This window comes from Larus michahellis, chromosome 5, assembly GCF_964199755.1.
Source record: "Larus michahellis chromosome 5, bLarMic1.1, whole genome shotgun sequence".
Taxonomy (NCBI): Eukaryota; Metazoa; Chordata; class Aves; order Charadriiformes; family Laridae; genus Larus; species Larus michahellis.
Genome location: NC_133900.1, coordinates 28,060,478 through 28,085,488, shown reverse-complemented (window position 1 = coordinate 28,085,488; position 25,011 = coordinate 28,060,478). Strand labels below are relative to the sequence as shown.

The window sequence follows — 25,011 nt, the reverse complement described above, 5'->3', positions numbered from 1 at the left end:
GTCTGGCATGGGTAACAAGGAAGCTACTAGCTTTTCTAAAGCTTTACACAGATACTGAAAAGATCTGAAAAGGGTCAATCTCCTTAGTATCTTATGAGTGAGGCCTTGGAGAAGAGAGTCTATAATGAGCTAGCAGTGCAGTACGGTCTACACAAAAACTAGTGATCCTGTGGAAGGGCTTATTGTTTTGTGGATTTTTTTTACCAATTCTGTGTCCTTGGGCTTTGTGCAGAGCTATTTCTACAGCTGAGCTGAGCTGTCTAGGCTGCCGGTCACTAAGAATTTGAGGCTGAGACCAAGTGTCTTCTTTGTCCCTTGGAGTTGAGGGACAGTAGATTGGATGTCTGGGTGACTGACCAGAAGGAAAACCAAAAGGAGATTGGGAATCCAAGAGTGGAACAGCATGGGATGTGTGGGATCCAACACAGCCCTTTCCACAGAGTGGTACCTGTTAATGACCTCGTAGGTGGCAATGCCAGTACATATGCACGTTTCAGCAGATCTGGTAGCTTCTCATGAAATGACAGAATGGAGATCTTTCACTCTGGAGTTGTCTATAGTCTTCACAGTTGAATCCAAATTCTGGCTTCAAAACACTAGAGTTGGCCACAATCCACTTCATTTCTGTAATAGCCTAAGTCAGCTTTTAATAATTGGCCTCATTTTCACAGAATCATAAAGTAATTTAGGTTAAAAGGGACCTCAGGAGATCATCTGGTCCAGCCACCTGCTCAAAGTGCAAATAACTTTCTTTTATGGTCCTAAGATAAACCAAAAATCCATTTCAAGCAAAGAGAAAACATGATCAGTTTCCTTCAGCCTCCAATTTGACAGGGAGGAGCCATGGGGAGTCAGCGTTTATAGAGGGAAACATTTAGGTAGCCTTATAAGGACGTATTATTACGAAATGTGTTAAAATACTTGCCTAGCTTTTAGGTCTGAACCAGATTGTAATTATCTTCCACAGAGCAGGGGCAGAATTATTAATCAGTGTACTGTTATATGGCCGAAGCTATGCTCATATGATGCCAGTGACACTACAGCTGGGGCTCTGAACACAGTGAGTTGACTGGTGTGTGAGAGCATAATAAAGCAGCACACTGCCTCGTGAACAAATAGGACCTTGGATTCAGTTTACAGAGCTCAAAGCTTGGAAAATGCCATATTTGACTTGTAAATTGGGTGTCCTTTATCCAGAAACTTATTGTGCCATTTATGAAAACACTTCTTAGGAGAGAAATTAATTTTCACCTGGAAGGATTTGAAAAGAAGTAGTTAAAGAAATAATTTTTCCCTGTAGAAGTTTTCTAAGTAGAGAAAGAACATGGATAGGGAGAATTTATCTCCTGGACATACTTCCTTTCTCCTGCTGCCTTCCCACATGGTCAGGCTCATAATATCCCCGTGGCAACACTGAAAGATGTAGAAATAGAAAATAAATTTTAAATTAACCAACTGCATGTGTTTGTCCCTGCTTTTAATCCTGCAGTTACGTCAAAGAGTGTGTTCCACAGTTTGTATTTCCCCTTTTTCATTCCTGTCTCTTACCAATCCCATTCTTCCTTGCAGATTCTGCCTGTGCACATCTCGAAGGTGTGCATTGCCTTGTCACTTGGAGTGGCACTCATCTCGACAAGCCCAGAAGGCTGTTCAGCTGACGCAATATGGATTGGAGTATGTTGGACTGTGCTCTGAATGCCTTTGCTTAGGTCTCCATGACTTGTAAAAGGGATGCAGGGTGGTCTCCTCAGATGCAGAGGTCTGTGTAGTAATTCCCTGTATGTAGTGATGAATGTGGCTTTATTCACATTTAACCAGGTTGTTCAGTTTCCTTGCTCTATTCACAGTAAATACACTGCTTCAGTCTCTGAAGATGTCTTCAGTCATGTAGTGGTCATTCCTGGGAGGGACCGTTAGCTCATCCCTCATAGCTACAGTCTCTGGTGGCTATCCAAGCTCTCTGCACTAAACACAAAGCTAGTCAGCGCATGCGACTACTGATTTCCTTTAATCAGTGAGTGCTGCTTGTACTACAATGTCCCGATGGAATTGCATTAGAGGTTTCCTCTGTTAAGTACTGTGCTTTCCAGCAGCATACTGAATGGTATAAGCAGAGAACAGAGTTTTAGCAGGCAATCAGTCATCAATAACATCCTGCTCTTAAGCCAAGGTAACGATCGCTATTTGGAATATGCCTGCATTTTCCCCAAGAGCATGCAGTTTTGATACATGAATGCAGGTATGTATATGTGCGTAATTACCCTCATCATGTGCAGCAAAACCAGTTGAACAGCATGTTTATAGAAACTGTCCTTAAGAGCGATTGCCTCTTGAAGGAGCATAGGTCATATAAGAGGAGTGGGACTGTCTCCAGCCAGCCCTGGGAGACGATGCTGAGAGCATATTGAAAAGCTGTCTTCAGCAAAAGCTTGCCAGTTTAACAACTCTGTTCACTGTTCCTATTGCACAGTGGGCTCTTTGACGCAACAGAAAGAGCTGCCTTTTTTTTTTTTTTTTTTTTGCTTCCTCTTAAATCCGCCTGGCCAATTTAAAGCTTGTGGATATTTCTTCCCCCTCGGGGAAAGCTTATGTGAGGATTTTCTTTTTTAACAGTTCATTTCGTGAAACCATTTTTTTTCCTTGTTTGCTGTTAGAAAATGTTGGAGCTGAACACAAGGCTTTCATTGCAGGTCAGTGGATGAACTCTTGACCAAAGCATTTAACATTTGAGCATAGCTTTAGTAAGCACTGTAGTTTGGGAGGAAAAAAGCAAGTTAACGAGGTTGTATCATGTAAGCCCATGTGTACCTACTACTGGAATAGGAACCTTTTCAGGTCTTCGGTGGCTGAGTTCTGCGCAGATGAATTTACCATATTTCTTTTGTAGACAAATGTACTGAATTAATATTTTTTTGAGAATTGATGTGACATCACAGTTATGTCTATATTAGTTAATTCCTGAATGTCTCTACTCCCTTAAAATGCAATAAACCTTACTGTGAATTTCAAGTGTAAAGTTTTTGCCTTTTTATTTTGCAAAGGTTGTCTTTTTGAGTTACAGTATTATTTTTTTTTCCCTTATTTTCAGCACACTTTACTGGGAAGCATGTTACTCCTGGGCACGTGCTGTCTGCAGGGAAGATAGTTGTTTGCTATTTTGTATTTCTTCTTAGATTGCTATCAAGGGAACTAAGAAAGGATGTTGACATATTGTTGATGTGTCTCTCCAAACTGTATTTGAGGTAAGGCAATCTTATTTCCCTATCTATGAAATTAGAGTATGAAGTAGATGCAGTATTTCTTTTGTTTATAGTTACAAAGATTATCCTGTTGCTATCTGTTTTTTTTCTTGTTGATAAAATGTGAATATATTTGTCACAAAGCTGTTCCTTGCTTATGTGATGCTTAAAATCTTGTATTTTTATTTCAACAATATCTACTACATATCTGCATGTTTCTATTAGCTTGTGTACCCTAGATGAATGAGAGATCATTTTTGTAATTGCTTTGGTTTTGTTCTCTATTATTATCACATTAAGTGTGCGAGAGAGTGGATTTCTTGCCCTGGGTAGGCAATTCTTATGCAAACTTTGTAAAACTGAGTTACAGATTGTTTCCACTGTGAATCACTTTCCTTGTAAGATGATGACTTTTATGGTAATGTTTAACTTGAGTAGAATTGTTTTCAAACATATACAGTGCATTTTTGGTGTATTCTTTTTTTAACAGCACTCTAAAATAAAATAAAAAAATAATGATTCATATCAGACTGTTTATTTCCTTTTCCTCTTAATGTTGCCTGTTATGGGAAGCGTATAGCTTTGAAAGGTTGAATCATTATTTATGAACATCAGTACAGCTGAAAGGTGTCACTGCAACACTGGCCATATGCAACTGCATCGAAAGTGGAATTTGTATGGAATACCACTGTTGGTGAGTTATGATTAGTGCCTGGGAATTAGAAAATAGTACTTATTGTTTATGTTTCTTTTCAAGCAATTCAAGAACTTGCCATTCAAGGGAGATTAATTTTTCTTTTACCCTTTTCTGTAGCAAGGTTACAGTTTTTATAAATCAAGATTTTGATATGTGCTTTCTATAATTGTTATTTAAATCAATTGATCTGGATCTTTGTGACCTCTCTTAGAAGGGGAAGCATATTTTAAGGCAGATGTGCTATGCTGCAGGTCCAGAAACTTTTTTAATTTAGAAAAATGTTCAAAATCTATCTTGTTTGGCTGCTCACATCTCTAAAACTGTTGTTTGAATTCCAAATGGTGTTGGCTCTAGAGGCTTTTTACTTGGGATGGGGTAGGGAATGATATAAGGTAGAGTTACAAAGCTACAGTGAACTATTTTTAATCTTATAAAGCAAAAATATTTACTACTATAAGCATGTATAATACTCAAATGAATAATTCATTCAGAGGTGGCTTTAAGATCCATTGAGACTTAACATTCTTTAATCAACATCACACCAAATCTTCTTAGCATTTTCTGTCATCTATTTTTGGGAGTTACAAATCCATATCCTGTCACAGTGCAAATACACAACTTATGTCTTCAACCTGTTTTCTCCTGTTAAAAAAAAAAAAAAAAGCAGCTTATTCTCTACTGTTGAAGTTATCTCAAGTTGAATGTGCCTTAAAAACCTTATAGTTTTAAGTATAATAATTAAGCAGTATAATAAACTAATGAGTCTTTACATAACACATTTTTTTAACCATTTTCTCAACAAATTAGATACTGTCTCTGATCCACCATCACTGGCAGAGGGTGTATTGGGCTGCATTCCTCCCCTTCTGATCTCTAGTTTGTGAGGTAGTCAGTCCTGCTTCTCAAAGGATGTCTCAGGAGTAACACACCATGATATGTTGACGTTTATACTGACATCACTTTTGCCAGAAAGCGTGAATGGGAAAGGATGATAAATGATGTGGGTGCCTTGGTGTGTTCTTTGGGATCTTTGGAGTTGGAGCATCCAGCCTTCTTGCTTACCAACGGTTACTGGAAGGTATTTCTTCTGATGTTTGTGGTGCCAGCTTTCTACCTAGCCAATGTGGCAGAGTTGTGGCTTGTATTTCTCCTCGCGTGTGCTGAACAGTATCAGCTTAACTGGGTGCTTGTTTTATTACGCTAGCGATCTCATCTATGGATTGGCACGCCCTTGATAAGGAAAGGCTAGCTGTCGTCTAGTTAGTCTAAATCACGCACAACTCAAACCAGGTTAAGAGGAGATGCAGTAAGAACTTTTATGTGTAACAGCTAAAAGAGGCAGCACACTTGGAAACACACAAGGTATAGACAAAAAATAAAAGGCAAAAATGCTTAATCTATTTATACTTAGCTGATATCAGAAAGGTGTTTACTGTCCTACTGACTTAATCCTTTTCTGACAAGATTTTCTTGTTTGCACATAGCTTACCTTTCAGGTCACATCTACTGGAAAAAGCTTGTTCATGAGCCTCCATCAGTTAGTTACCCCTCTGATGAGAGAAAGCTCCATCACACCATGTCTTTGGGAGCATAGCTCAGGCCGTTTTCTGATTCTTGAGGAACCTCTCATTTCTTATTCAGTCTTTTCTAGAAATTTTTTTAGAGAGTGAGATATTAGTCTTTCATCCCCCAAACCATTTTGTTTGTGTCTATCTAGACATGGTGTCATCATTGTTCTTAATTATTTCATCATTAGAGACTGAAAGATACCTTTATTAGTGTATGCGTTGCTTTCTTATACTTGACTGGTTAGTAAAAAAGGGAGTAAATCTCCTCACCTCCCTTTGGGACTTAATTTTCAAAAAAAAAATGTCTTCATGGTAAGCTGTGTTCTTTACCAATGAGTATATTAACGTATTCAATGTTGTGCAGAGCTCTGACTGGCTTTTTCCTGACACAGAGAAGTGTTTGTCAGAAGATAGCACAGAGCTGTGTGTTACTGTTTAAGGATGGGCCCACGGAAGTAGGTGACAGGATAGAAGACTTGGAGGAGCATAAACTGAAGAGTTTAAAGACCAAGGGCTGGAGAGAAATGGATCTGTAGTGCACTTGGCAAATTGCTTTTCTTTAACTCTTCAGGGTGCAAATATTTCACCCAGATTATCTCGTCATGTGTGCGTTTTAGAATGAGTGTGTGACTGCAGTCTCTGTGAGGGCCTCTCAGCACTGTTATAATATTACTAATAAGGAGTCGTGTCTGAAGTCATGTCTTGGTCTGAAGAGAGGCCTTTGGCAGAATGCCATGCTGCTGGAGGGCTTGAGTGAACCCCAGTGGTTTTTGTTTATTCATGCAATTGAGTGGGACTCTCATTGCAACTTGATTGCATTTAGGCTGAAGAATAAAGACTTGGATACAAATACCACACACTGAATGTCTCCCACAGCCTCTAGGGAGCTTGACCAGCTCAATGGCAGTTGTCAGCATCTGCTTCAGGAAGTGCCATGAGCCTGTTGATCAAACTGAGAGAGCTCTATTCCTTGTGGTCTACCTCAGCTGTAGCAAAACATCAAAAGTTAGGGCCTTAATAGCAGGTTTCCCTTTGTTTTGGTTCATTAACTACTCATTTAGGCTATAGCTATCGGTAGTAACTGCTCAGAGGTACAGAAAGCCTGCCTTCTTGTTTCACACCTTCATTAGGAAACACAGACTTTGCAGTGTCTTCCAGGCACTGCATTTGGAATTCTTGATTGTGATGTTCTTTGTATCAATGCCTATTGTTAAGTTTCTAGTGACTGGAAGGCATCAGAGAAATCAATGATGAGGCTGTAGAGACTTTGCAGGTTTCTTTTGCATTTTCCTCAGAAGTACTAATTTTGAGTACTAATTTGCTTTGAAGGGTCAGCGGTGCAACCACTTCTAACTACATTTAACTACATGGACTGACAGAGAGTATTGCAGATTATTTACATCTCCTCTGTAGACTGTTGAAGGCAACCCTTATCACATTGCTTCTTGCCTTTACTAGAAGCTGTGGAAGAAATGTAATATTCAGCTCTGTAAAATTAGTACTTTTCCTTATACTGAAAGCAATAGCTTTTTTAGGTGATAGCTTTTATTTCCAAGTCTGTGCCTTTGATGAAGTGAGCTACCCCTCCGTTTACATGAATAGCCATTGTCTTCATGTTGCATTGCCTTGATAACAGGGAAACATAAAGCAGTCACTTGGACGTGGACTTCATCCTTCTATTCAGAAAGAAAAGAATAACAGGACAGTGATAGAAACTCTACTGAAATGAAATCCTGGGGAAAAAAATAATTTTTTCCTTTTTCCTTTCCATTGTAAGACTGAGAGTGGTCCTGCTATTTACTGGCAAGAAGACACGGAACAATATGCACTCCAGCAACCTTGGAACAGTCTGCGGATGCCCCTGGGAATTGTTTCTACTGGAGAGGGTTGAGGCAGCAATAGGTTTATGGCTTGCTGTCTCTGCAAAAACAGCTAAGGCTATAAATAGTTGACAGTTCTTAAATTGAATAATTCTCTCTTCCTCTCCAGGATGAGAAACTGGATCAAGATTTTCAAAGCCATAAGCCTGCAGCCAGATATCCTTATTAATCATCTGTTTGTAATGTTGCTCAGATTTTTGAGGGAATTCTCTTATAGTTTCTGTTTTGTGTATGGTGAAAAGACTCATCCAGGGTCCTTCCAGCGGGGCAATGGCAGAACCAGAAGCAGGACTTCTCTCCTGCATTTCAGCTCAAAGCTCTGCCTAGCAGATTATATTCTATCATATAACCATAATTAGAATCACTTAACAGTCAATGAACAGTCAATCACTTAATCAAAACAGCTGAGCCATCTGTAACTTCACCTGGTTTGGGCATGGTTTACTAAGTGATTGCTGCTTTTGAAAGCTGAGTTGATAAAGAACTACAGGGTAAAATATTCAAACCACAGGAGTGACTGAATATCCAAAGGGCTTCCAGGCACGTGCACTAAATCAGATGGCTTCAGTGGCTTTCACGTGTTACTCAGACCATCATTGGTGGTCACTGGTTTGTGTTTCACTCGCATCTTTTGTGAATGGTGAAAGGTAAGAAAACGTTATGTCACCTGTACTACCATTTTTGTTACCAAGGTGGTACTTCAACCTCTATATCTAGAGGGCTCATGAGGCAGAACATTTGAGTCCCAAAAATAGGATTTAGTCCTTATATAATTTAAGAGGGGTTTTTTTTCAGCATTTTTCCCTATGAACTTACATCAGAGAAGATGCTGTGAAAGTGCTGGCCATTGGGATCAGAATGGAATTAGGCAGAGTTGCATGTGCCAAGGATCAATGGTAATCACTCAGTGTTGGAACAAAGGGGCCTCCAGTTATGAAGGATGCATTGTCTGCATTTTTATGTTTTACCTTTTGTAACCAGTCACCCAACCCCTGATAGGGCTGTCCAGAGTATGTCCATCTTTGGATTCCTTGCCTTCATGTATCCTACAACTGATGTTTTCATTAACGTTTAGGATGATAGTATAGGTACTGACATCCTTCACAGTGGGAAACTTTAAGACTTGTATTGATTTGGAAAGGAGGAGTTTTACTCTGGCAGGTCAAACGGTCTTTCTTATATGCACTTTTAATGTGGGGCTAGTACTTAGAGAAAACTGTTCATCCTCAGTTAGAATAGTCTGAAAATAGAGATAACAATTTTGGAACACGCTTTTTACAGGAAACTTCGTATTATTTTTTTTGTGAGAAGTTGAAGCCTCTTGATTTCAGGGAACAGATTTTACATCAACTTTCGGAAAGTTTGTAAAAATCTATTAGCAAAATACACAGTAGTGGGTATTGTGAATCAGGTTATGTGCACTTTTTTTCTCATCAGACTGCTATTAAGTAAAAAAATTATCTGAAGGAAATATATAACACGTCAGAATATTGATTCAAGTCCTAGCAAATTGAAACAGAAATATTTTAGATTGATGCACTTATGAAAGTGGTGGTTAGTAGCTTAGAAACTGATATAGAGATTTGTTTGACCCACAGGGATAGGAAACAGCCTAAAGAACATGTCACTTACCTTCCAATTTGCAGGATAGTGTAAGGTGATCCTATGAGATAAAAGTCAGTGGTGAAGTTTTCTCATGCTTAATTGAGCCAAGTTATATATATTTATGAATGAATTAATAAGCTACTCCACAAATATCCTAGTTTTCTCTGAGAATTATTCAGGAAATGAAAAGCACTTATGTAATGTTAAAGGAATGAAAGGAAAATTTCTTAGCATTAGAGAAGGAAAAATAAAGCTTCACTCTAAAATCCTTAGGAACTAACTATACTAAGAAACTAGATCATTGCAAATGTAACGTACGTGCAAAAGTGTGTTTCGAGAGCGCATCTCAGAACCTCTTAAAACTATTGTAATGAGTCAGTAGCCCTAATTTTTAGATATGGCCAAAGAGAGCTTAGAACTACATACATGTATGTTGCATTTGTCCAAACTTTTCTTAAACTTCCTTTTTCTCCCTTGATTCTGGATCTGCCTTTTATGACAGCCAGGTAGAAGAAGCTGAAGAAGGTTGGCATAACATCCCTTGTTTGCCAGCAATTCCAGGGACTGGTATATGTGCCAGGAGTGCCAGAGCTATATGGGATGCCTGAAGGTGCCTTGTACTCCAGCTGCAAGGACTATTTGTGAAGCAGACCATTTCTGTTTCACCAGAAGCACCTCTTACACTGGGGTGCTAGTTATTCTTGGTTAGCACAGGTGGGAAAGTGAGACATGTCCAAGGAAAATGTAGGCTTTCTTTAGAGATTTCAGGAAGGTATATTACAGATTTTTTCCAGTTAGTGCAGGGCTGTAATTTTCTTGCATTCTTAACAGTTCATCTGCTTGAGTTGGTGAAAACGAGCTCATCTGGTGTTAAAGCTTTTTGTTTTTTCTAAGGTAATTGTCCATTTCTTATATGCCAATTAGAATCTTTTTGGCTATGAACTACTGAAAAGGTCATAGCTTCAGAGTCCAAGTCAAAGAAACTTGTCTGGCAACTGCTTAGTGATCTTGTAAAACTCAACACCACAAGAGACACAAAGGTCTAGATTAGAGTTAGGAATTAGGATTTAACAAGTTCTCAGTTTCACCTCTTTCCTAGCATGACAGCCTGTAAAGAGATTTGAAAAGGCTTGGCATCTCTTTTGGAGCCCTCTGTCATTATACTGAAGTCATCCTTATTTATTTTTTAACCCCTATCCCAAGGATTTTTCACTTGTTTGATATAATGCTGATTTTACTTTCAGGCAACTCCAGTGTGCCCTTTATGTGGGTCACATATTCCTCCTCTATATTGGTCTAGGATTTCCAGTTATTTCCATATTCATTGAGCTCAGTCACTACGCAGCCAATTGAAACAGGCAGACTGCTCAATGTCTTTTCCACTCCGGGAGTAATTTAATCAGGGAGTGGCTGCGTTAGTTTTTCAGAGAGCCAAGCCGTGCATGCCAGGTGATCTGCAGCATAAAAGAGGATCATTATTAAAAAGGCTTAGACATTTTCATGCCATTTTGTGCCTCTGCAACTTGTAGTGCAGCTAACGGTACTGTCTTGATGGTTTTTTTCTAATATGCATGATTCAAATGTATTCAGTTAAAGGAGGTGTAGAAAAGAGGATGGGTGAGTCATGGAACTGTGTTCATATTGTATGAGATTGAGTTTCAAAGCTGTTGGGTCCTGCGATATCCTTAATCACTGCAGCATTTGTTTTACAGAAGTGCTGGTACTTATAGAGTATTAAGTCTATTTCTTTAGTTTCCCTCTGCATCCTAGAGTTAAAAAAATCTTTAATGGAAGTTTGATATTGGTATATTCCCACAGAAATATTTCAACTTTAGTAAAATAGCAAGAGAGAGAACTGGCTGTGAGGGGAAAGTCTTCAGAGAGTCCTTGCATCCATTATAATCTTAATCTTGATTGACTAACGTGCTCTTCTCCAGAAAACCAGAGAGAATAGGAGAGCCTTTGCTGTTACAGGGAACCTTAGGTCCATGAGGATATCCCTTGCTATCAAGGGGAGCCCAAGGGAAGGGTAAGCTCTTTTCCAGAGTTACCAAGGAAAGAGAGAAGGTGGGGGTGAGACCAATCATAGAGTCCTGGTGTGATAAATATCTGTACTGTGCTAATTTCTTGCTGCTAAGCACTATTATTTAGGTGACCGTCAGTATAAGGTGACAACTACATTTTTCTGTGGAGACTCTGGGCCAGATTGTGAACTGGTGAGCATGATTTCATGCTGGTGGAATCACATTCTGTCAGCTGAGCATTGCCTACTGGGACTGCCGTTGCAAAACTGTCCTCCTCAGTAAGACTTTCCTGCTGCTTCTTGTAAGACTTTTGTTTTCACCTTTATTTTGTCTTTAAATAAATAAATAAATATCTGTGAATTCAAAGAATTAGAACAAAATTGTGTTCACAGTTCCTCTCAGCTGAGTATGCACCACCGTTAAGGTGATTTATGATAAAAGTATCCGACTCCCAAAGAAATCTAACTGACATTTTAACCTTTACAGTGGCATGTTAAAAGCTTTCAGAATTGGTATAGGACTCTTTAGTTTCTTGTTTTCTTGCTGCAACCATCATGGGCAACTCCAGTCTTGGCAGTTTTCCCCTTTGAATTTTAAGTAAATAGACTTTTTCCAATTAACATCTATGATAGTGTACCCCGTAGGGAAGGGAAAAACCCCACCTTCTGGAGAATTCTAATATTTCTCATTGAGATTTTTTCAAGAAGTAGTATTTGGCATATTAATAATGATGCTACCTCTTACACTGCTAGGGTTGGATTTGGATTGTCAAGTGCCAGATTTCTTTAAGTTCAGTGTCTAGATAAAGTTCCTTGACTGGGTTTCCATGACAGTCAGTGAAGAGAAGAAGCCACAGTGATTTTGTCTGAAATACACATCCACTTCTGATTTATTTCACCATCTCATCTAAATGCATAATTACAGTGTGCATCATCATTATTGTCTTTGTGGAAAGATCAGGAAGCAGACAGTGAAAATGACTTGCATAGTATCATATTGCCTCCAGAAAGGAGACTTTGCTTGCATAGGCTGGTGTTCAGTCCTATAACACAACGATGTTTATATGTCATCTACAAATTGATCAGAGCTGTCTTCCAGACCAGTTCACAGACCCTTTTTCCCTGGCAAAGATGTTGGAATCTGCACATTGTGACCTAGAAAGTACAGTAGTGTTTTGGAAAAGCTCCGATGTGCTGCACGCTAGTCACCTTAACACAGTGATAGCTTTTGCTGTTCCTTACTGTTGTGGTTTAAGCTAGGATAAAGTTGACTTTCTTACTAGCAGCTTGGTGTAGTGCTATGTTTTGGATTTGAGATGAAAATAATGTTGGTAAAACACTGATCTGATCATTTTGGTTGTTGCATAGCAGCCAAGGCATTTTCTCCTCCTCACACCGCCCTGCCAGTGGGTAGGCTGGGAGTGCACAAAAAGTTGGGAGGAGACACAGCTGGGACGGCTGACCCCAACTGATCAAAGGGATATCCCATACCATATAACATCATGCTCAGCGCATAAAGTTGGGGGAAGAAGAAGGAAGGGGGCATGTTCGGAGTTATGGTGTTTGTCTTCCCAAGTAGCTGTTAAGCGTGATGGAGCCCTGCTTTCCTGGAGATAGCTGAACACCTGCCTGCCAATGGAAAGCAGTGAACAAATTCCTTGTTTTGCTTTGCTTGCACGCATGCCTTTTGCTCTACTTATTAAACTGTCTTTATCTCAACCCACTAGTTCTCTCACTTTTCCGATTCTCTCCTCTATCCCAACCAGGGGGAGTGAGCAAGTGGCTGCATGGTCCTTGCTGCCGGCTGGGGTTAACCACAACACTTACCATGTCCTTTTGTGTTTACTCACATGGGGCTTTTTTCAAAAGAGGGCTTATTTCCCAGTGTGAGAGGCTGTAGTGTAATCTTTGCGTGCTGAATGACACAACTCTTGAGTCATTGCTCCTAAGCTTATGGTATGTACTTTCTACTAAACTTTTGGTCTTTTTCATTGAACTGACTTGTATGATCAGTAGTAGCTCAAGGCAAGCATTTCAGATCTCTTAGGACTGAAGCAACAAAACATTGAAGTGTGGTTTTGATCTGAAGTGAGAAAAGCAGGCAACAATTCTTCACAACTCTTTAGTGACACTTTTTCTATTACATGGGGCTGTTTCCTTTGAGTTTTGCCTGTTTTCTGTCTAAATCTGTAATTGTTTTCCTCAGGACATTGTGTCTTTTTCTTAATTTTGATCTGTTTTTTTGATAATATTGTATCTTGCTGGTGATCCAGATTAAAATGAACCTTTCACTTAGGCTCTTCAAGAGTGTGTTTCAAGATAGAGGGGAAGAATTTCCAAACTGTGGTGGTGTTTTTCAGATCAGAAAGCAGGTAGATACCTAAGTCAAAATTAAGGCCTGAGTCTGCATTCGATTTCACATAGGCTGCAGTTAGAATTGGATTTTAGCCAGTCTCCCAAGCTAAAGCTGACATGAAGCTGCTTTTGGTTTCACGTAGCGCAGAGGTCCCAAAATAGCTGTCCTAAAACTAATCCAGACGTGGCTCAGGTGACACAGGAGGTAACACAGAAGTGAAAAGCTTCAGTCTTACCCTGTCTTTATTCATCTAAGTCTATGATGCCAAGCTGGGTTGCGACTTTATGGGTGCAGGTGTGTGTTCTTGCTGACTCAGAGCTGCCTATGAATACACACATGAGAAAGAAGGCATTATAGCAGAGAAAGCTTCTGGCCAGTTCAGATGAGCAAAAGCATCTTGAACAAGTTTGATAATTTCTTGTCCGAGAGGATCCCCAGTGCGGGCAGGTCCTGTAATTGCTGCTCCTGTTAGTGACAGTATGTTATTCTTTTTATTTTATTTTCTTTTAATTGCTCACTTGCCTCACTAATTAATAATCATCTTAGTGTAAACATGTAAAAAAATACAGTGTAGAATGACAAGAATTGGTGTAGTACTATGTTGCTTCTTCTCTTTTAGCCAAACTCCTTTCCCACACTCCCATTCTGCTGTTTTGTATTTTTCCTTTGAGAACATCCAACAGGTTTGGTGTTGTTGCTGATATGATTATCTAAGTTGTCATCTGTGGACCTCTGAGCTAGAGTTTAATGAAATAAGATGAATGGACCTTTTGCATTCATCTATCTCCCTTTTTAAATGTCGCTTTACAGACCTGTAGTACAGGTGGTGGTACAGATACCACTCTACCAGCTCGGTTTCTGTTACCCCTGTAAGGTGCTTTGCAGCTGTGTGGATAGATTCTAGAAAGTGAGTTAGTATCTTTGGGGAGCTCCTGATAAACTGAGCCACTGTCAACCCTCTGCTTTCACTCCCCTATAATATAATAATCTTGAAGTTAACTTCCATTTTTTAGCAGTGACACTCAAGGCTAGTGTAGTTTTGGACTGGAATTTTCACTTTTGCTCTTTCTTCTTCCTTTGACCTTTTCAGTAGAAACTTGATTCCTTAAAGTCCTAGTTGCTAAGTTGTCTCTTTCAGCTGATTCAGGTTCTGCCTATGGCAGTAGGGTTTAGATTGCATTGTGGTTAAAGATCATGTTCCCTTTTGCACTATGCAATATTTATTATCCTAGCCTAAGAGCATGAAGACTGCTTCCACATACATGGAGGCCTGCATATCCTGAAGTCCCTCATTTTTGCCCTGGATATAAAGGTGTGAAAACAGAGGGCTCTTTCTTCTCTCACTATCAGTTTCAACTTGTGCTTGGCTTCATTTAGAGGGGTGGTTTTCAACCTGTGGTCTGTGAGCTCCTGGAGCACATGAACTGCTACAGAGGCAGACTGTGGAAGATGCCCAAACCATAAAAACTACAGCAGTGTACTTGGGTGAGTCTCCTAATAGAGGCTTTGTTGCAACTGGACACTTAGTATGGTTTCAACATAAAAATAAAAACTTGGAAAAAACACTCTCTTATGCTGGGGTTATTCCTGTAAACACCATTGTCAGTACTGCACTTTGTGTTCTTATCTCTTGAATAGTCCTCTTTAATGCTCAGAAATGTCAATTTATACTGAAATCCAATTTTCTGGTAGGTTCCAATCATTGACATTTGACTCCTGCTGAGACAGGACAGACAGTTGTTGTATCTTGGTATTGTTTCAGCCCATTTGGTGTTCCTTACTTTGTATCCTCGTAACTGTCTCCAGGACACAATTTCTCATGCTGAACGTGTGTTGGTCCAGGTTTTCACCAAGTTGATAGCCTCCCTTTTAGGTTGGCCTAAATCATGATGTACTTACCACAATAATTTTCATCTTTCCTGCAGCACTTCAGCGTGTGCAGGCTTGACAGCCTGTACTTTGTGTCTCTTTCCAGGGTTCATTTGACATCTATTTTTTCCTCTGTCTTGATGTTTGATTAACAGTTTACATAACTGTACCGTGATGCTGATTGCATTATCTATGAGTAATCCAAGACATGGAGACTGACATTTGATTTTCAGTGGTATAGTAGCTAGGGAAGAGATCTGCTTCATCTTCACAAACATTATATTCAGATGCAGCGTATATTGTCATACATTACCATTGCAATTTGTGCAAGGATAGTCTGGAAAGTTTCTGAAAGATGTAAAATAATAATTGATTCCTATGAAGTGATATTGGGGTGCTTGGCAAAGCAGTTGCAGGTATGTGGCAGGGACCTGGAATCCCACACTGTGGAAGGAAACAGAATGAAGCTGACACAGATCAAAGAGGTAACACTGGTAACCTGTAAGGAACTGGGAAGTTCCTCTCCAGGCACTGTAGAGGAATCTGGGTTCAAGGGTTTTAGGGACGATTCTTGTTCCCAGATGTCCCAGGAGCTCAATTAGGAGTCCAGAGTGCTGAGTTGAGGTTGGCTTTTGGTCACAGAGCAAGTGTAAATCCATGCCAGAGAATTCCTCAGAAAATGATTCTTCCAGATGGCTTGTGGGAGATATCTAGGCTACATTTTGACCTTGTCTTTCAGACTCTGTTGCTGCTCACCATGGCAATGGGAACATAAATGAGGAAATGCTGGTGGTAAATAAACACTGATACCTTTGATTCAACTGCAGCAGCACACAGATGGGTAAGAGCCTCTGAAGCACAGAGCTATGGGTCTGGGGAGAGAGGCAGAACACTCAGAAGAGTATGGGGAGACAGAAAGCCAGGTAGCAACATCTGTCTAAGGTCAGAGAGAAGGGCTAAGCTTTGTAAGATGAAGATATGTAGGCATGTGTCTTTTCTGACACTTTGTTTTTCTCCTCCCTTGGCTTATTAAGTTTCTGTGAACAAATAGAAGATGCTCACTTGCTGATGTAACTTGGCTGAGTCATTGCATTTCATAAGTCGCAAGTGCCCAGAAAGTTTGTTGCAGATGGATTCAGGCCCATTGGGACCTGTTGAGATTAATATCTTGGTGGAAAGAGGGGCGTTAAGAGCTTCCTAACCCAGCCTGCCTTTGGGAAGAGCAAAAACTGAGTCCCTTGCTGGTAGAGGCTGCACAGAGAAAATAGGAGAGTTACTTGAGTAAGGCTCCCAGTCCTCTCCTCGCTCCTTCATGAGAAAAGGTGTGTTCTGGTCCAGGCCCTGTTGTCCTCTCTAAGGCTCTCTTGATGTTCTCTGCAGATAGGTATGTCTTGAACACGCGGGGCTTTTTTGGTTTGGTTTGATGGTTGTTTTTTTTCTCCAAGCACATTTCATAATCCAAGCCAGCTGCTACAGCTCCTTCCTTCAGCAAAACCACTTCAAATCATGTTGAGGTTTTGTGGTTCTTTGTAGCTGCAAACTTAGTTGCAGCCAATTTTTTCACAATGCAAGGTTATTTTAGCAACAATGTGATTCTAAATGGTTCCCACAAACACCCTCATCTTTTGTCTCCACTTGTTTACTCCTCAATTCTTCCTTCTATACGTGTCTGTCCATCCCTTCAGCAAAGCAGAGGGAGTTGTGTGTCCCCAACTCAGGCATACCAGTGCTAATGGCCAGGCTGGAGGAATGCTTGGGGACGGCACGATCTACAATTTAACCCAGCCCCTTCCGTTTCCTAGAATGAAGGTTTCAGGTTGGAGCATGTAGTTTGTGTTTTCACAAGCGTACAGCTTGTTTGCATGCACGCGGTCTGAGCGTTCAGCACCTGAAAATCAGAGCCTGTAAACAGCCTGCTGCACTAGGAAATCTCAGCTGTGCTGCTTGTTTACTCTGGGTGTAAATGTCATCTCAGCAGGCAATACATCTCCCCTTTTGCATACACAAAGTTTGTAACTTGGTTGCTGAGCTTAAATGGCATAGGCTCGGTAATGAATTTTAAAGTTTATGTTTCTGTTCTTTAGTGACCACGCGCGTGTGATGCGAAGGTGCAAAGTAAGTCGGTGTTCTTTGAAGCTGCTTTCAGAGGTTCTTTTAGAGTATATGTGTTGAGCTAATCAGAGGGATTTGACAATTTGAGATTGAATAAATGAATTAAGGAGGAAAAAAAATGGTTATTTTAATTTTCAATGTAGCTAGGGTGTGGACTGGTCTAAATAATGGCTTTTGGCTGTGGCATCTTGTCAGATGGTCTACTTGCAATGTTTGTTAATAGGAGTTACTACTACTGTACTGATGTTTTGCACTGAAACAATATTTACAAAGAATCAGCACCAAAAAACCAGATTGAGATTCAGCAGTTAATACTGTTTTAAGCCTTGGAAAGAACCTCAATAATTTTTTCCTTCAAAATGAAACTGAAACTTCCACAATAAATCATTATGACATTAGCAATAATTTAATTTTTCCATTTAGCTCATACATAGATACTGTCTGTATATTTTCTTCCAAGTGATTTAGGAGATAAGACAAATCCAAAGTGTCCTGATGCCTGATTAGGTTGGTGGCATTCCAGAATAAATGGGAAAAGTGATTGGGAAAGTGCCTGTTTACAGGAAAACAGTACCAAAGGGCAACTAAATGTATCCAGCTGTAAGGCTCTGAAAATAGTTTTCATGTTGTGTCTGCTGTGCCTTTGAAATCTACCTAGGAGGCATAAAATCAGAGGTATGAAAGGTTTGCTTTCCATCACTACAGCTGACTGTTGCTTTCAGTAGGAAATTATAATTTGTAAATTCTCTCCCATTTGATTTATCAGAAGATACTGAAGTCATCTGCACGACTTCCTCAGCGTATCTGACAGGTGTTAATAAGCTGTAGTATCTGTGTTCTTGATGTTATGTTTCTTTGAATAGTGGGGCAGAGGTGCTTTGTCCAGCTTATTTTATCTATGGCACAGGGAAGCGTGCCTTGATGGTTTTCTGTTACAGTAGAAGTAGCGCTACCCATTACAAATGTTCCCTTTCTAATATTGTGTCATCAGTACCTTAACTGCCTGGGGAACTTCCTTTTTCAAAGGAAAAAATTTCCAGAGATCGTCCCAGTAATATCCTTTTTGTGGGATGACTTTCTTTTTTTGTACCATATTTCCATGTCTCCCTTTAATTAAATGCAAATTCTAGCTCTGCTTTCACAGTACGCCGTTTCCTTTTAGCAAGTCCTTTGTTTCAAGTAGCCTGACTGTACAGTGTTTTAGTTGTGTCAGAAACCTCATCTAGTTACATCATTGCTACCCTGGTGAAAAAAAAAAAAGTGATCTGTTCTTTAGAAAGCTTTCTGAGTGTTCCCAGTGATGGATACAGTGTTTCCCAGCTGAGACTGATCAGGTGTTTATAGCAGCAGGAAATGTGCACGCTGGGGTCTTTAAAATCACTCGCTTTTGGTGCAGAAAGGTTTTAAAGTGAGCAAGCTGGTCTGTCTTCCACGGGTATGGTGGAAGCATTTTCCAGTCATTTTGTGATTATTTTTTTTTTGGACAGCTTTGCAGACTGAAATGGATGAAGCCTGAGAACCGACCTGTCTAATGAATATAGCCTGCGTTCTGCAGTGTTGTGCCAAAGCGTGGATTTGGGCTGAGGGAGGGCTGTGTTTTGCCAGTGCTTCGGAGCATGAGCTGTTGCACTTTGTTTATATCTTTGCAGGCCAGAAAGTATGCTGCTAAGAAATGCTGTATGGCATGAGCATGTAGTGGAGTGTGTTCTCAGGGAATGACTCTTATCTTGAATTAGTCTGGAAAAGGAGGCTGCCTAAAAGCAAGTCTTTCTACCCATTACAGTGAGTTGTCTTTACTTTTGCCTCCCTTTGGCTGGATATTAGGGACCCATATCTAGAGGGACCTCCATGTGCCATTCAGCATCTGAGGAAGCTGCTTCACAGCTGCTCCACTTGTCTCCCTTTAGACTGTGAATCCTTTCTTTCCTCAGCTAATGGATATAGAAGGGCCCATGCTATAACTGCAGCCTGGGGTTTTTGTCAGTAGCTGTACTCCTTTACCACAGTTTCCCACTTATAAAGGAGAGTGTGCCTGGAGGGAGTCAATTTCATGGGGCATCTCCTCTGGAAGACAAGAAGGAGTGGGTAGGTCCTCCACTCAGCAAAAGGTGCACATATCAGAATAGTGATCTCAAGGGCCTGCACTTCTCAAAAGAAGGAAATTCAAAATGATGCTGTGAGACCCTGACCAAGGTATTTGCCTCACATCTGCTCCTCAGATTCCTTCTCTTTGCCCCTGTGTGACGGATTCATGTGAAATTCCAAATCTGCCAGCAGCTGAGGAACCTTGCTGTGTAGCTGCAATACATGCACAGTATTTAGTTTTAGGCTCCTCTTTTTGAAGGCTAAGATGAGATTCTGGAGGAATCCTAATTTCAAGGTATTTACTATTTTCTTACTCTTTCTCCTCTGGGCTGCAGCCATAGTTTGTACCATATTTAAAGTTTCTGGGCTGATTGCCAGCACTAATATGTCGTTTCAGTAGACCAGCCAGGCTGGTTCTGCTAGGGCTTCTGAAACGGTCTGTGCATCTGTTAGGGAGAATGAAGAAGCTATGGGCCACTATCTGGTATTTGATGCCTTGCTGTCGCAGTAGGTTCCCTGGGGGCCCAACTGGACCTGACTTCCACTGTGCAAAGTGTTGAACAGTATGGAACATCATTGTTCTGGAGAGGCTTACCATGTACAGATACAAAATGAGTAGAGAGAAGACCTAAGGGGCACTCAAAAAGTGCTAGGAGTCTGTGTAGGTTTCATCTGGAGCAGACACCCTACCTGAGAGCCTGGCACATTCTGAAGGGAATGCAGTGAGACCCCACATGTAGCAGTTGGCTCTGACATCACTGATAATGGTGGCAGTATTTGCTACTCAAAGTTGGGACGAAATAGCTGTACTTATTTAACCATCTGTTTGCAATAAATTCTCACTATCTTTTTATTTTATCCACAGATTACTTTTACATCCATATGCCACATTTTGCTGTTCTAACAGCTTCTCAAAGGATTGCTATTTTTAGACCTGTAATAATGGATGTATGCATGATTCCTCAGCTAGCAAGCAGCTGTTAACTCAGAATGTTATGTTATATGTTATGTTATATTATGTTAATGCCTCGTTCTTGCATTTCTTATATTTCAAGTCAACTGTGCATTTTGAGGTAGAATATCTGGGACAAAGAAGAAGCAGCTATATAAATCCAAAGGGGAGGTCAAGAACATCTGGTTTGTGTTATATTCTTTCCCTTTTCTGCTGAGTGCATTTTGGGTGTGTTGGACTTACTGGAGACGTACTGCACTTTTGCACTGCACAGGTTTCATGATGTCCAGTAATCCTGTACAAGTGGCTAAAGTCAGAAATAAAATGAATAAACAGTAGGACACTGGATTAGTCTTTCAGGAGGCAAGTCAGTGTGTCAAAGTTGTCAGGAGGTTTACCACTCCCTGGCACGTTCCCTCAGTTGAGCTGTGGTCTTCTGCAGTAATAAATGCACTGTAATTATGTAAAATAAGTTAGTTGGTTTAGTGTGATGGTGCTTATGCAGAGCTCTTCAGTGAAATGATCATGTGGAATAGGTGGTCTGGGGGAGCATTTGCCCCAGCCATCCGTAGGCATCTGACAGACTAGATGGTTAAGTTAGCCAGGTAAATTCCTTGGGATCTCAGCAGGAATGTAGGTCTTGCTGTGTGTAGATGGAGTTTGGAGGATAATTCAGTAGCTAAGTGCAGGAGCCTGACCTTAGGTAATGGGAGTAGATCTCTCAGCATGTGTGTCTCCCATGTAAACAAAGGAGAGTTCTGCCTATGATTGTATCCTTGTCCCAGTGGGGTTATCTATAAGATAATTATGTTCTTTGAATTTTCCAGTTATTTATGAGGGAATACACTTTTCTTTGTCCTTTTTGACTGCAACTTAAAAGAACCAGCTGAAGTACTAATCAAGAAGAGTAGCTGATAGAAATGGTTGTCCTCTTTCAGAAGGTGCTAAAACCAATACCTAAACAGCTAGAAGTGTGTGGCTTCTCTGACACAGGAGGAGATGGAAGAATACCAATTTTGAAGCAGTGGAGGGTCAAAACTGTGTTAAAAATCCAGAGAAGTAATGAAGAAATGTAACATTTCCTGAATGGGAGAATTGTTTCTTGTGCATGTCTGTTATAAAATAGAAACTTATGCTTAGGGGATAGGTTGATGATCAAAATTACAAAGGCTAGAAATATTTCTCTGCTATACAAGATTTTTTTTGCACCTTCCAAAGCACTTGGTATCCTCTGCAAGATGCAGTGTAGACCATTAAATGGATGGCTGATCTGATCTGCTCTGTCAAGCAGTTTCTCTTACCTATATTTTCCTTTAAAAACACAGGGATTTCCCCCAGCTTCTCCAGTTTTACCAATGTGTTTTTTGTCATGCCTTCAGTGCAAAGTCAAGCTGAGTTTGTTGTCAGGGGTGCATACCAGAGGAGAGAATTAAACGATCACAATCCCCTGTGGGGGGGATTGTGCTCTTACCTAGCACTTAAAAATTCTCTTTCTATGGGAGTTTTGTTTAAACCAGTTATGAGTTGCCTTTTTTCTCTTGCTCCATGCACACGTGCTGACACCATTTGCTCATACTTCATTCTTTCCTGTACTATCTTTCAGCTGGTGTTTTCCAACTAACACCTTCCACCAATAGTTGCTTTCCTTCCTCTTTTAGGCAGGAAAGTGTTAAATTCTCTTGTCATTTGTTCTTAAGATGCCAGTCCTGGAAAACTCTGCCTGTTAAATTGACTGCCACTAGGAAAAGGAGATGCTTTCCCATTAATAGCAGAACTATTATTCTTTCAGGGACTATTGAAATACTTGTGAGACATTTTGTTGCTGTTTCTAATAGCCCTTGTTGAACTAATTCTGTGATAATAGAACAATATACAGACAGAGGCTGGTGGAGCTGTAGTGATAAAAGAAATATAGGTCTCACTCAGTTTATACGGAATCCTTGAGGTATTTTATTAGCGTGACCGGATTTCCGTCTCTGACGTGTGAGATTGCAGAAACTTTACTCATATCTACTCCTCAGCTGAGTGTTACAGTTTATTAACAAGTAACTCAAAAGTAATTGGTTATCAGTATAAGGACTTTAAATCTTTAGACCTGTGATCCAGAATGCATTGCACAAGTAAAGTAAGCCCTTCTGAGAAGTTAATGGGACAACGTACACTTGTAAGAGACTACCGAAAACAGCTGCATTTCCTTTTCCACGGGTTAGAAAACATGCAGACTAGAGGACATTGGCTTGGGGGTGGGAATATCTTCCTCTGAGTTAAGCTGCCACAGGTTCCCGTTGAAAATGGTATGATTTTAATATTTTACAGAAAACTGTATTAAAAGGAGGGGAAGGGAGAAGTCTGGAAAGGCGCAGCAGCAATTTATTCTTTTTATTTCATTAGCTTGCATAGCTCTGCCAGCACACGTTCTAGCCAATCTTTGTTAAAATAAAAAATAATGCTATCATTTACAGGCAGGTTTCCATATGAACAGAAACAAAGACTCAGTAGCACAAAGATTCACCTCATAAGGAAATCTCTTTTCTTCAAATATTCTGGTAGGTTATGAGAATTATACTTCTTTTTTCCCTGTTCTTGTTTTCTGAAAAGCTTTATAAATGCACCTAATTTCAGGAAACTTTTCTTTAAAACAGTGAACTGTCCTTAAAAAAAAAACCAAAAAAAACATAGTTGGACTTGCATCAACTTTGATACATGACTTGTTAAATTAAACCAAGCCAGTTACCTTTGAAGTACAATGAGAAAATATGTTATAGTGTAAGTTCATATTGTGTGTGTTATTAAATAACTTTGCATGAAACAGGCTTTGCTTCTGATTGAAGCCTGAAGTTGTTGTTTTAAGAGAGAGGCTCTTTGGAACCTTTCAGGAAATGCTGACCTGACTGCAGGGTGTACTTCTCCTGTGTAACAAAAGGGGGGAAAAAAAAGATAGCTTTTGCTGGCAAGGGAAACTGGCTTTACTTATGTCATCAATCAGCCCTGTGTTAGAGAACCAGGATGCCTCTTGTGTGAACTGTTAACTTTTAACACATTTCTACCTGACTGTTTGGTAATTAAGAGCTATTGACAACTATGCAATAACTGCAATTAAAATCTCCATAATAAACTACAGTTTTAATCCCAGATACCAATGGAGTTCAATGAGGGAACTGAAACTTGACAACCAATAAGAACTTAACTTATCTTTATGGCTGGCAGACTACTTGTTTGAATTGAGGTATTTTATAAAGAAATTGAAAGCATAGATCCCATTTTCAATGTGATTTGAGGATCAGAGATGAAATCCTAGAAACTGAAGCGAGTTACTTGTCTCATTAGCACTTGAAAATGTGGCTTGGATTACTTAACTAAAGGATATAGAAATGTGATGACATTTTTGATAAAATTAAAAAAATATTTTTTCTTACAGTCATTTGACCAAAAGCGATACTTTCTCTGGGCCTCTGTGCGTTCTGGCATTTTCAAAGAAACCCACAAAAACTGACATGAAGCGGAAAGTTGAAGTATGGTGATTTGTTCAGCTAAAACAAATTTATTCTTAACCTACTGAAATATTTTATTTAAAAATAAAGCCATGCAAGTGATAGGGTGTCACACAAAGGTAAACATCTTGATTCTACTGAAATTAACCTAAGTAAAACTTTGTAGACAGATGTGGTTTGCAAGATAGTTCTTTACTTTTTGGTTGTCTACAGGGGGTTTTTTTCAGTTCCTTTTTGGAAGCAGAATTTCATGGTCAAGTGCATAGGCTGTACAATATTAAATATAGAAAGCTTTCCGTGAGATTCATATATTCTGTGAGCCCCAAATAAAAAAATGAAAAAGATATTTGGAAACTTTCTCTAGAAAGAGAAAAGAATGTTTTACTGAAACAACTAAAAAAGCTTGTGATTTTCAAAGAATTGCTAGGAGACTCCTTTCTGTGATGTATCAAGGAAACACCAGGTCTTTGACCAAAATCACATATCAAACCAGTGCTGATTTAACTAAATGGGACTCTGTGGCACATGTTGTTTCATAATAAGTGCTAACCTGGAGGAGGAAGGAAATAGGGACTGAGTCAGGGGACTGGCCTCTTCCTGTCCATCAATACTGACCAGACTGATAGGGAAATGCCAATCAGCAGAGCTTGGGGGTTGGTACATGAGCTATGAGAGCTGTTAATGCTACATGTTTGAGAGCTGTGTGTGGAGCTTGGGTGATCTGTCTTAACACCGTGCCAGGTTACAGTTATTTTCTGGCTTCCTGGTTATTAGTTTGTAGTCTGAAACTTGATTATCTTTTGTAATATAAGCCATAACTGAACAGTAATCTTGGTTAGCAATATTAGTCCCTGTCCTGATAATTGTTACTCAGCCTAGGTAACATATCAAACCCTTTACACCTTGTCTACCAAGATGTTTTTTCTCTTCTCTCCTTTACTTGTAATTATTTTATTTGAAGCACTGTATTGATATCACACTACCCAGCAAATTTAATTTGAAGTACGGGGAGCATAAAATTTAGGGCTGTGCATTACTATTAGAATATAATATTAGACTTGTGGGAGCCAGATATGTCTCCTCAGTTCCCACATGCTGGACTCAGGAGGGAGGAAACCTCCTCTGCTGTCAACC

The 25,011-nt window shown here is 39.8% G+C and overlaps 1 protein-coding gene across 10 annotated transcripts in view; it reads left to right on the top strand.

The window, feature by feature from the left end:
• Positions 1 to 2,174: 2,174 nt before the first annotated feature.
• The window catches only part of CSGALNACT1 (chondroitin sulfate N-acetylgalactosaminyltransferase 1), a 66,841-nt gene continuing 44,004 nt past the window's right edge, over positions 2,175 to 25,011 (top strand). For 9 of the 10 annotated variants that reach the window (XM_074589325.1, XM_074589323.1, XM_074589321.1 and 6 more), the window contains exons 1-2: positions 2,175 to 3,242; positions 3,820 to 3,933. The gene's annotated coding sequence lies outside the window, so the exon portion shown is untranslated. The remainder of the gene's footprint in view (positions 3,243 to 3,819; positions 3,934 to 25,011) is intronic. The other variant, XM_074589317.1, reaches the window with a different exon arrangement.